Source organism: Mandrillus leucophaeus, unplaced genomic scaffold (genome assembly GCF_000951045.1).
Source record: "Mandrillus leucophaeus isolate KB7577 unplaced genomic scaffold, Mleu.le_1.0 Scaffold430, whole genome shotgun sequence".
NCBI lineage: Eukaryota > Metazoa > Chordata > Mammalia > Primates > Cercopithecidae > Mandrillus > Mandrillus leucophaeus.
Genome location: NW_012104588.1, coordinates 1,495,958 through 1,509,415, shown reverse-complemented (window position 1 = coordinate 1,509,415; position 13,458 = coordinate 1,495,958). Strand labels below are relative to the sequence as shown.

General features: G+C 43.2%; 1 pseudogene; it reads right to left on the bottom strand.

Moving 5' to 3' along the window:
- Positions 1 to 826: 826 nt before the first annotated feature.
- LOC105549189 lies at positions 827 to 12,505 on the bottom strand (annotated as a pseudogene).
- Between the last annotated feature and the right edge of the window lie 953 nt (positions 12,506 to 13,458).

Here is a 13,458-nt window from a genome sequence, read left to right as displayed (position 1 = left end):
CATGCATGCGAATGTTCATTGCAGGACTATTCACAATAGCAAAGACATGGAATCAACCTAAATGCCCATCAATGATAGACTGGATAAAGAAAATGTGGTACATATACACCGTGGAATACTATGCAGCCATTAAAAAAAAAAATGAGATCATATCTTTTGTGGAAACATGGATGGAGCTGGAGGCCATTATCCTTAGCAAACTAATGCAGCAACAGAAAACCAAATACTGCATGTTCTCACTTATAAGTGGGAGCTAAATGATAAGAACTTACGAACACAAAGAAGGAAACGACAGACACTGGGGTCTACTTGAGTGTGAAGGGTGGGAGGAGCGAGAGCAGCAGAAAAGATAACTACTGGGTACTGGGCTTACTTAATACCTGGGTGATGAAATAATCTGTACAACAAATCCCTGTGACACCTGTTTACCTATGGAATACCACTTGTACCCCCAAACCTCAAATAAAAGTTAAAAAAAAGAGCCCCTCAATAGACGACAGTTGTTATTACCAACCATAACAGTTAACACAGCGCTAAATAGCATACACGTGAATGCACACTTCATAGAGAATTGTTGCAATCTGGAGGCAGGTGTCAGTGGGGACTGGTCCCTTGAATGAAGATTCGTACAGCCTTCGCCCTACAACCAACTGTTCACCTCACACACTTCCTGGTGGTTGACGAAATAGGCTGGAAGTTTTTCTCAGCGTTTGTCTCTCTCTCTCTCTCTTTTTTTTTTTTTTTTCTTTTTTTAACAGCTGAGTCCTCTGAGCACTTATTACCATGGATGACCAGCAGCAACGGGGCAGGAAGGGAGGCGCCAGACTCACCTGCCCCTCAGGTAGATCTTGGGGTCTGCCAGCCTCCAGGGGTTTCCTTCAGACCCGCCTTCTCGCAGATGCGCCTCGGGTCTCTCTTGAGCTTGATCGGCTTCCGTTTCAGGGGTCCTGCCCGGACCTTCCGCCGCAGGAACAGCGGCCTCCCCGCTTCCGGTGCGTGTGGTGGTTCATCTTCCGCTGGCGGGTTTTCAACACGTTTTTGTGCTGCATCTGAGGTGTATCCCAGGCCTTCTCATCCTCCTGCTTGGCCCCTTCCCCCATCTGGCTAGGGCGACACTCATAGAATTGGGCTGGAGCCGCAGTCCCTGGGGTCCGGGCATCCAGTCTGGGCAGGAGGCAGCGGGCTGTGAGCCAGCTCTCCCGGAGACTGATGGACATCTTCCTGGGGACCAGCATCTCCTCGAGCTCCAGCTGGGTTCCCTTGCCAGTGAGTGAGGCAGCCCTACCTAAGCCAGTTGGCTGTGTGCTTTCATGAGGCCTGCAGGCAAGGCTGCTCGGCACTCCAGAGACAGGCCAGGGCCGACTGCAGCCTGCCCAGGAAACAGCCCTGAACAGCTGAGAAGTCAGGCGCACCAGGAGTGTGGTCTGTGGGTGGCGGCCCCGGTCTCAGGGGAGCATTCCACTGCCAGGCTCAGGGACTTACGGTAGGTGGTAGGTCGGAGCATTTGTCTCATTTATCTGCCATGTTAGAAAATAATCACTGGTCCCCGCTCCCCAGGTTTGCCAGTGGACTTGCTCTGGGTTTTGCCCTGAAATTACACAAACGTTGTAAAAAGCAAATGGAAGGAGATTGTTGTCTTTCTGATTGCATAACTTGGCATTAAAGGAATCTCTAATTTATTTGTTTAACACGCAACTGCTGACATCATTGCCTGAAGCACTATCAAGCTGGTCTGATCCCAGCTTGTTCGCCACCCAAAGTCAACACCATTTAAATGAATTGTGACAATAAAAATTCCATTTCTATCTAGAGCCAAATAGCTGCTCAAATCATACGAAGTATGTGGATGTGGGGGATGCACTGAGATGGAGTTTAGGAGATCTTGAGATATTCCTAATATTGCTGTGACTTCTTTTGTGACTTCCAAGAGCACAAACCCCAGGCTTCATTCTACTTCCTCATTACATGGAGGTTTTTTTTCCTGATACTGTGTACCTCAACAAAGATTGTAAAATGTAGCCTGTATTTATATATGTTATTATTGTCAATTGAGTCAAAATGGTTATGAGTCACTACTTAGTCACAACTAAGGTTGATGTTGATGTTAGGTTTCTAACGTTAACCATACCTTTTTAAAAAATTCTACGAAGGGGTCTTTCATTTATTACAATATTAATTATGTTGGTGAGAGAGAATTGGGACAACTGAATTAACTCTGCTACTTCTTGTTCCTACCAAATGCCAATCTAATACTCTCGCTGAAGTGGCAGTTTTAAGAAAGACATGTTGTCTTCCTTAAACAAACAAAACATTCCTCTTTATAATAAACAAGATCCTTATTCATGTATGTATAATTAGAGCTCCTCCACTTGTCAAAAACTAATTCAAGCTCTGTTTTTACCCACTGTATAGCTCTACCTTCTCAATATATCATTTTCCAGACAGATGAAACCTTTTAGAAAATTTTCCTGAATGATAAAAGTTAAACACAGCAACAAGAGATCTTTGTTATCTCAAAGCTGAGTGACCCAACTGAGTTATCGTCACAGCTTAGGTCAAACTTTAAACAAAACAAATACCATTATAAGCAACATTTCTTTACAAGAAAGTATTTCCTAACCTTGCAGCCTTGTTGAACTTGACACAGGACACTGTATCATACAGACAAGCATGCAGTCTTTCACAGGAGTCTGTGATGCTACAATTTCCACCTTGCCATTAGAAGGTGTTTAAGGGCAAGGATTTGTATCTCTGGTGCCTAGTAATTCATAGTCTGATGCTGAATGAATATGGAAATGATTAGTTGCACGATTCATGTTAGCTGCTAAGTAACGAGGTTTGATATATTCCCCTTTCTGGAACTTGAAAACTCTAGGAACAAGTAGTTAACGAGTATTGCCCAGACTACCAGGAGTATTTTAATGCTTTATTGTGAGTATTGAGTGAATTTGTTCTGGGAAAAAAAGACAACAACAAATTGTCTGTCTGTCTGTCTTTCTTCTCCACTGAACAACAAGTTGTTTCCAGGAAGAAACTACGGTAGTACCCCCTTATCCATATTTTTACTTTCTGCTACTTGTTACTCACAGTCAAGAACAATCCAAAAATATTACATGGAAAATTCCAGACATAAATAATAATTCCACTGAGAATGGTGTGTGTGAAACAAACTTCCACGCAGTGGAACAAAATTACACTCAGAATGGTATGCGTGAAAATTCCAGTTATGTTTCTATCTTTATGCTGGAATTTTCACACACACCGTTCTGAGTAATGTAAAATCTCACGCCATTCCACTCTGTCCCAACAGGGACATGACTCATCCCTTTGTCCTATGTTTTCAAGCTGTCTGTGCTACCCACTGGTTCCTCACTTAGCCAGCTCAGTTATCAGATTGAAAAAAACATAGTATACATAGGGTTTGGTACTATCCGTGGTTTCAGGCACCCACTGGGGTCGTGGAATATATCCCCTGTTGATTAAGGGGAACTACTATACATCTTATCCATTTATATAACTGTACTGGCTAGTAAAGTACCTAGTTCCATAATAATTTATAAAACTGTTCTGTCATTGTTAAGTCAAATCTTTAAGGAGTTAATCATGAAATAAATGAAGTGGGATGAGGGCTGTACTATGAAAGGTAATTACCAGGCGGGGTGTGGTGGCTCACGCCTGTAATCCCAGCCCTTTGGGAGGCCGACAGAGGCAGATCACTTGAGGTCAGGAGTTTGAAACCAGCCTGGCCAACATGGTAAAACCCCATCTCTACTAAAAATATAAAAATTAGCCAGGTGTGGTGGTGCACACATGTAGTCCCAGCTACTCTGGAGGCTGAGCCAGGAAAATTGCTTGAACCTGGGAGGCGAAGGTTGCAGTGAGCCAAAATTGCACCACCACTCCAGCCTGGGTGACCGAGCAAGATTCCGTCTCAAAAAAAGAAAAAAGACACGTAATGACCTCCCGACGGACAGTTTTGCACGAAGGAGGCTTCATTCCTTTCAAATCCTTAGTTGAAGTCACTCTTTCCCACCCAGTGTAAGTGAAATGGAGAGGACCAGGGAGATTTGGGCCACCCCAATTTAGAAATAGTGAAAGTCTTTCCCGAGTCCTGTCCCCATGACATGCAAACTCAGAGTCATTCTGTCCTATATTAGTTTTTCAATGGTATGAAAGTTCCTCATTGGAATTCCAACAATTGCCTTTGAAATAATCACATTTCTTTCAAGTGCGAGAGGATCTGCTAGAATTTCTGGAACAAAGAATGCTGCCTGCTGAAATGTTTTCAGACACCAACTCACCCCTTCAGCCATTCTCAGGTGAGCATATTAGACCCGTCTCAAGGTAGTCTAGTCCCTCTGGGCCTACTGAAAATGAATAAGAGCTACAGAGATAGCACATGGGCCCATCCCACACCGGAGACCCCAGAAAGGGAGGAGATCTTCTTTGGGGTATGCTACTGAGTAGTTTCTGGAAGATAAAAAATTAAATTTTCCTAAAGTTGTGGAATAGTAGAAAGAACACTGGGTGAGAAAGAAAGGAGGGAGGAAGGAAGCGAAAGAGGAGAGGAGGGAGCGAGGCAGGGGTGTTTGGAGATCTAACGGTGATAAAACCCTCATAAGGAAAGCAAAGCAAGAGATTTGATTTCCATTTTAGTTATGAGGAAATTGAGCTGCAGACAAGTTGTTTTGTCCAAATCTTACAAATTAGTAGAGCTGAGACTTGAACCCAGGTCTTCTGATTCCTGGTCCCATGGCCTTTCTGCTACGAATACTACAGCATCTTTCTTTCTTCGTTTTACTTAATTGTGTCAGTTGAAAGTTTCTGAAAAAGATTTATTGGCACACGGGTGAAATAGCCTGTGTGCAGGGACATTTGATGTAGCAGTGTCTGTGATCAAAAGTTTGAACATTTCTCAATAAGGAAATGACTAAATAAATTATAATACGTAGTCTCTAAAAATATGAGACAGTTTGACGTGCCCTCATATGGCACGATCTCCAAGATATACTGTTAAGTGTAAAATAAGCATGATGCATAACAGCCTGCACAGTATTCACCCAAAGTTCCCAGGGGAGAACAGGAGGATTGCCTCCTGTAAGCTGAACTAGAATCGGCGGCAGCTCCTCTGCTCCACCCTCCCGCCCAGCCAAGCTACAAGGCAGTGAAAATCATTCAGTATTGCATTTGGAGCAGCTCTCTGCAAGTCTGGACTCTGTCTCCAGAATGAGAGGCCTTCCACATAGAACTTCTACATGGAGTAATTTACTCCAGGTAGGTGCCGTAGGATAATGATAAGAGGACTTCTCAGCCCCACTACAGACAAACAATTCAGGGTTTTGAGATGCAGAAGAGAAGAAGAGCAAGTGTACACAAGTCTACGCAGAAACCGTGGGGCCAGAGCAGAAGTGTGGATCTCAGTTTTTAAGTGGCAGTACCAATGGCGACCTCAAGCCTGTGGCTCAAGCTGACAACTGGCTGCTCCACTAAGAGCATGGCAAATTTGCCTCAGGCCTATGGTGAATCATTTGAAATACCCAGAGTTGCAAGGCTGGTGAAGAAGTGATGACCCAAAGCTCAGAGGGATCCAAGGACAAGTCAAGAGACTATGACAGCAGTGAGCAAGGACCTCCTGGGATGGCACACCCAGATGCCACGCAGTGACTCAAGGTGGGGACAGTCATCAGGGTAGCCTGGGGTTGACATCTAGGAATAAGGTATTTTGAGTTCCTCCACCCTCCCCCAGTCTGTACAGTTAGACTAGATTGGCATAAAGCTCATACCACAATGCCCACTCAAAGCTATTAAAGGATCCCAAAACAATCTCAACCTGAGAATTTGAGGCTACCCAAGGGTAAATTTGGGGTTCTTGAGGTATACATCAAAGGGAATAAAAGGAAGTTATTAGTAGCCAGGATGACTATGGGACTCTTCCAGGGTTTTTCGGAGCCAGGAACTTCACAAAGGACTTCCTATGAGACTGATACATTCATTTTTACCAATAGAAACTGTTGATATATTAAATCATGTTGTACATCATAAATATATACAATTTTTAAAAATAAATAAATAACTCTTTGAAAAAGAAACTTGATAGACCAAACAAAATTGCCTATAAAATATTTCTCGTGATTAATATAATCCTCATGATTAATAGAATCCGTTCTGACTTTCCTATTTCCATGATTTGATTAAAATGCATGTTTGCTGTGCACACGATAGTAGTTATATTTTACTTGATCAGAATTCTCTTTCTTCCATCCTAAATGTGCCCCCAGCTACATCTGAACAGTTTAAAGAGATTTCCAACCCCTGAAGAATACTAACTAGAGCTTTATTTTGTTCATTATGAATTCAACTTTTTAAAAATAAATTATGTATAAACTTTCTTTCCCCTAATATGTCATTTATAACTGAAGACTATATAATCCTTTTGAGAAATACATTGCTGTCCAGGGTTCTATTATTATGGTATATTGTCACATTATAGATTATATTACTGTTCTATTATATATGGTATGTGATTATATAATATTATTATTGTAATTGAGCTTGAAGTTATGTCTTAATACACGTCTTTGTCCTTAATACATACTTGATTGGACACAGTTCAGGCATGGGAGAGACTCAGAGATGGGATGAATTTTAAAGATAGATAAGGCTGATATGGCAGACTCAAACCTATGGGCCAGATTGGTCCTACAGAGTGTCACATTTGACCCACATATTTTTAAGTATTACATTAACATACATATAAAAATTTATAAGTTTCAGGCCTGGGGCGGTGGCTCATGCCTGTAATCCCACCACTTTGGAAGGTGGAGCCAGGTAGATCCCTTGAGGTCAGGAGTTCAAGACCATCCTGGCCAACATGATGAAACTCCCCCTCTACTAAAAATCCAAAAAATCAGCCAGGCATGGTGGTGGGTGCCTGTTATTCCAGCTACTCAAGAGCCTGAGACAGGAGAATTGCTTGAACCGGGGAGGTGGAGGTTGCAGTGAACCGAGATCATATCATCGCACTCCAGCCTGGGCGACGTCTCAAAAAAAAAATTAGAAATTTCACATAAAAATTCAAATTGGGGACTTCTTTTAGGTAGAAGGTCTGGAGACTACAGTCCTGCATTCACTTACAACAGGCAGAATGGGGAGTGAGCCACAGCTGGCCCAGAGCACTTTGCCCCAGTCCCCACACAGCCCTACCTGGCTCTGGCAGGCACCGGAAATCTCCACACCCCACCCCTAGTGAGGGAGTGTGAGAGCGAATCAGAGCTAGCGATGGAGGCGATCTAGGGATGAAGGCAGAGTCACGGCTGAGGGTTCTGTGCATGTATACACTGTGCATAGCACCGTGATGTTACCATTTGATGCAGCACCAGAAGGTTCTGCTTAATGTCAAAGACTGCTCGGGGCTTTGCTGCGGTATCTGGGAACTCAAGGATGATCAAAGGAAGAGGAAGAAGGCACTCATAGCAGCATGACCAAGGAGAACAATGAGTGTCTGGTGGGTGAAATGAAAAGACATTGACCTGTGAATGACCTTGAGCATAATTTAAGCTTCTCTTTGTGATTTGGTCATTTTTATGCATGTCAGATATTTTACTGTGCACCTCCGCACAAGGATGTTTTCAAGAGTTCCTGAGACCTGTGGCACCTCTCGCCTGTGCTTGATGGACTCAGACTCCGTCCTGTCTCCTCTCTCCATGACAACCACTACCGTGCGATAAGCTCACTGTCTTTCTCAACCACTCCCTTACTTACAGGCATTTGTCTAAGGAAGGTCTGGGAACTCCTGGAGAGCAGCACTTAGGCTCCATGGCAGGGATTTTCTTTGCTTGTTGCACCTTGTTTTCTTTGACTTGTTCCTGGGTTCACATCTCATGAGTTTCCATCAACCTAGTCTCCGTCCCCAACCTCCATTCCCAGATAAGAAGGAAACTACATTGTACCCAGTGTATCCGTGAAGGGTGCTCTTTGGTCTTCAAAAACTATACTTACCCTATAGCACTGGTCATAAAAAATATATATATTTTTTTGTATTTTTGAAAACAAAAAGCAATTTTTTTTTTTTTTTTTTGAGACAGTTTCGCTTTTGTCACCCAGGCTGGAGCACAGTGGTGTGATCTCGGCTCACTGCAACCTCCACCTCCCGGGCTCTAGTGATTCTCCTGCCTCAGCCTCCCAAGTAGCTGGAACTACTGCCATGTGTCACCACGCTCGGCTAATTTTGGTATTTTTGGTAAAGATTGGGTTTCATCATGTTGGCCAGGCTAGTCTCAAACTCCTGATCTCAAGTGATTGACCAGCCTCGGCCTCCCAGAGTACTAGGATTACAGGCATGAGCCACCACGCCCAGCCTAAAAAGCAAATTTTTACTATTGGAAATGTGCATGGCTATGGCTACCAAAATGCTTCAGTTCATAAGTGTTTACAATTTTAACTCCAAATATCTACTTATGAAAGATGCTTCCCCAATTTATGAATAATTCAAGATAACAAATACATTTTCTTTAAGGGCTAGGCGAATTTGTAATAAAAACAACTTAGAAGATTCAATCCTATTTCCATTCTTTCTTCTACTCTTTTTTTTATGGAAAAAATGTAAACTGGTTCTTGTCCAAACTCCCCTTAGCATGGCAATACTTCTTAGACTGCCCTACCTGGCTCCGGCAGGCACCTGAAATCTCCACACCCCACCCCTAGTGAGGGAGTGTGAGGGTGAATCAGAGCTAGCGATGGAGGCAATCTAGGGATGAAGGCAGAGTCACGACTGACTTCTAAGAGGTGGCACTTCTTAGACTTCTTAGACTGGGCCCTCAGAAAGGGAGGGAAGAGAGTGACAGCAGCTGCGAATGTCTTCCTGTCCTGCACTATCAGTTCTTTGACAGGATTGCTGCCGTCTCATGTTAATTGTCTACATCTGCAGTATGTTCATTTGCTTTCTACCTATTAATACTTACATGCACATCCACGCACGTGCAAACATACATATGCTTTCCACTCATTGTCATTTGTTTGTCCTCATATAAACTTAATCTAAAGTGTGTGTGTCTGAATCAGCAATGTTTCCAACCAATTTCTCTTTCCACTTTCTATCTCTAATAAATGTGGACGTATCAGCCATGCCCTTATCTGAACCCATTATCTACCAATAATAGCCCCTCCCAAACCATATTAGTACTTCCCTAGGAATGTTACCCTCTCAGAGGTCTGATTAACTAGACAAACAAGGCACGGAACTCCAGCCATATTTCCAACACAAACAGTAGCCGTTTTTTCTGAATTATGACTTTTGCCTTTGAAAATAGTGAATATAATGTATGAAGACCAAAAGCATTCCTCAAGACCGTGATTTGGTAGCATCTTATTCTGGAAGCATAAGCCATCTTGAACACAGATATGAATGCAGAAGTGAGTTAGGCATTAGTATGGAAACATCCAAAGGATTATTAAGTCAGAAGGCACACCTGCCATCACACTCACGTTCTCAGCTGCTTGCTGAGTGCATACTGGGCACATTTATGCCCAGAACTCATGGCTTTCCCCCTTGAAGTAAATCAGGGAAGAGAAAAATTACTTTTCAATAAAATGGCTACCCAGTCAAGAACAAGAAAGGGTTTTTTTGTTTTTTTGGTTTTTTGGTTTTGTTTTTTTTTTTTGATGTTTTGTTTGTTTGTTTGTTTTTTGAGATGGAGTTTTGCTCTTGTCGCCCAGGCTGGAGTGCAATGGCGCAATGTCAGCTCACTGCAACCTCCACCTCCCAGTTCAAGCAATTCTCCTGCCTCAGCCTCCTGCGTATCTGGGATTACAGGCACCTGCCACTATGCCCAGCTAATTTTTGTATTTTTAGTAGAGATGGGGTTTCGCCATGTTGGCCAGGCTAGCCTGAAACTCCTGACCTCAGGTGATCCACTCGCCTTGGCCTCCCTAAGTGCTGGAATTACAGGCATGAGCCACCACGCCCGGCCCAAGAAAGGTTTTAAGTCAGATTTAAACTGAGACATGTTTATGTACAGCCATAAATCCATAGAAAGGACATTAGAAAACAGCAGCATAGGCCAGGCGCAGTGGCTCATGCCTGTAATCACAATACTTTGGGAGGCTGAGGCAGGAGGATAACTTCAGGTCAGGAGTTCAAGACCAGCCTGACCAACATGGCAAAACCCTATCTCTACTAAAACTACAAAAATTACCCGAGTGTGGTGGCCTCCAAGGTTCAAGAGATTATCCTGCCTCAGCCCCCTGAGTAACTGGTACTACAGGCATACACCACCATGCCCAGTGTATTTTTTGTAGAGATGGGGTTTTGCCATGTTGGCCAGGCCAGTTTCAAACTTTGAGCTCAAGCAAACTGCCCACCTCGATCTCCCAAAGTGCTGGGATTACAGGCGTGAGCCACCGTACCCAGCCCACCATGCCATTATTAACTTCAGTGTTGAGCTAGGGCTTCCTAGGTCCTCAAACTCTCTGAGATCAAGAATGGTCCTCTATCCTGGGGACAAAGATGAATCTTTATGTGAGAACAAAGTGTTCCCAGAGGCAGATAGAGCAGGATTCACAGGATGAGAACTGGGCAGGGGCTGTCTATGCAATGGATAGTGACAGTGCCATCTTCCCATTCTTACATGGAGCCATAGCCTTGTAAGGTCCAGTGATCCAACATTCTATATCTAAATCAGTGGGTTCTGCTCTGAATCTGGGTTATTCTTCAAGGGCAGGGATTACATTAGAATTTCTTCTCTTTGAAAAGATAACTCTTTTCAAAGTGATGAAGATTCGCACATACCCCAGCATTGTGTAAGTTCTTCCTTATGAGCAAATCAAAGTTGTGCAGCCTTAATTTAAGCCTATTTCTATTTCAGTCCTATGTGAATAGAGGGAGACAGAGGGAATTATCAACCATTCTTTGGGAAAAAGAAAACAACTCTAAAAGCACCTAAAGATACAAAAGCTGTCATTTAGCTTTATTTTTGGAGGCCAAGTAATATCCATTCAACATTTCACCACTTAAGCCTACCATTATTCAAATATACACAGCAAAGTATAAAGCCTAGAAATATATATATATATATATATTTTTTTTTTTTTTTTTTTTTTTTTTTTTTTGAGACAGGATCTCACTCTGTTGCCCAGGCTGGAGTGCAGTGGCATGATCTCGGCTCACTGCAATCTCCAGCTCCCAGGTTCAAGTGATTCTCCTGCCTCAGCCTCCTGACTAGCTGGAGCTACAGGCGTGCATCACCACACTCAGCTTACTTTTGTATTTTTTGGTAGAAACTATGTTTCACTGTGTTGGCCAGGCTGGTCTTGAACTCCTGGCTGTAGTGATCCACCTGCCTCGGCCTCTCAAAGTGCTGGGATTACAAGCGTGAGCCACCACGCCCAGCCCTAGAAATACTTTTTAATTACCAGGCTGGAAGAAATTAGATACATACCTATGACACATATTTTAAGAAACAAATAACTTCCAATTACATAGAATAATAATAATAATTTGAAGTCCCCTAAAGCCTTGCTACTCAATGTGTGGGTCAAGGACCAGCAGCATGAATGTCCCTTGGGAGCTTTTTTAGAAGCAAAGCTTAATCCAAACCTACAAAAGCTGCAATTTAACAAGAGCTGCAGGTGATTTGTATACATATTAAGTAAATACTCTAAGCTATACGCCAGTCCATTTGCCTCTTCAGTGTACTCAGTAATGATGAAGAACTTTTGAAAATTACATTTACTTCTATTGCAGAAAACTCTCCATCATAGTTCTCATTAGTTCCCTTTAAATATAGTTATTAAATGAAGGTAAGTATACTAAGCCACTAATCCCTATCTCTACCCTCCAGCAGCCCTCTCATCTCAAAAAGATGAATTTTTTTTTTTTTTTTTTTTTTTTTTTAGACAGAGTCTCTTGCTCTGTTGCCCAGGCTAGAGTGCAGTGGTGCAATCTTGCCTCACTACAACCTCCGCCTCCTGGGTTCAAGCGATTCTCCTGCCTCACCCTCCTGAGTAGCTGGGATTACAGGTGCATGCCACCACAAACAGCTAATTTTGTATTTTTAATAGAGACGGGATTTCGCCTGGTTGACCAGTCTGGTCTCGAACTCGTGATGTCAGGTGATCCGTCCGTCTCAGCCTCCCAAAGAACTGGGATTACAGGCGTGAGCCACGTGCCCAGACAAAAATTATTTTATACTTGGCAAACCTGTTATGACAAACACAGCTGGAATGAGGAATGGTGCAGGCAGCAGTGGGCAGCCCACATGTTCAAGAGAAACCCTGGAGGACTGGGGAGAAGCCTGAAGGCAGAGCTACACTGGGGAAAAGTTGAATGTACTGAGTATTTACATCAAATGCACATGTAGTTGGCTGTTCTGCCTCACGAATCATAAAGATCTCTGATTTCTGACCTTGCCTGTTGACAGGGTGCTCACATGGGTTACCAGTTTTTGCGTTTGAGTTGCTGGTTCCCTGAGGGTATGCTCCTTTCTGGGCCCTGCTGGTTTTCAGGCATCTATCCTGTCAAGAAACTATTGCCCCAGGACGCTGATCTTCCTGAGTCCTCAAAGACCACACAAGACTCTCTTTTAACTCTTCCCGTAAACCCAAAACCATCTCAAGGAACAACATGGAGTCATTATCTAAGACAAAAAAGGAGGTCAGGTGCAGTGGCTCACACCTGTAATCCCAGCACTTTGGGAGGCCAGTGCAAGTGGATCACCTGAGGTCAGGAGTTCGAGACCAGTCTGACCAACAGGTGAAATCCTGTCTCTATTAAAATACAAAAATTAGCCAGGCGTGGTGCCACGTGCCTTTAGTCCCAGCTACTCAGGAAGCCGAGACAGGAGAATCGCTTGAACCCGGGAAGTGGAGGCTGCAGTGAGCCGAGATTGCACCACTGTATTCCAGCCTGGGCAACAGAGGGAAGTTCTGTCTCAAAAATAAACAAACAAACAAACAAAAGCAAAATTCAAGTTAAAAGTATCTTTAGGCTCAACACAACAAAGCTGTGTCTGATTCAACAGCAATACTTTGTGGCCGCCTCTTGCATTTGAGAGAGGCTTACAGGTGGTATGAAATCTCTCCTAAGTATGAATTTGTGCCTGCTTTAGAGAATCAGATGATGGGGGAAATCTACAGGAAGAATTGTGATTCTAATGTCAGAAGGACTTTGAGTGAATGCACCTGAACTCACTGGTTGGGCAGTGAGATGGTTGGGCAGGTATAAATAACCAACCAACAAAATGGTGGCCTCAAAAAAATCAACCAAGACCAAATCTATCCCACTGAGAATTACAGACCCCTGCCAGATGCAAATGTTTCCTGGAAGACCAAGTTTATAAGAAAGTACAAATCAAGCTAGGTAGATAGCACAACTGCCCAGAATGTCTCCCTAAAATCAAACTCCCAGTTTAAATGAAGCCAGTCTCACTGGGAATGTCTTTTTAAAAGTACAACGTTCTTGTA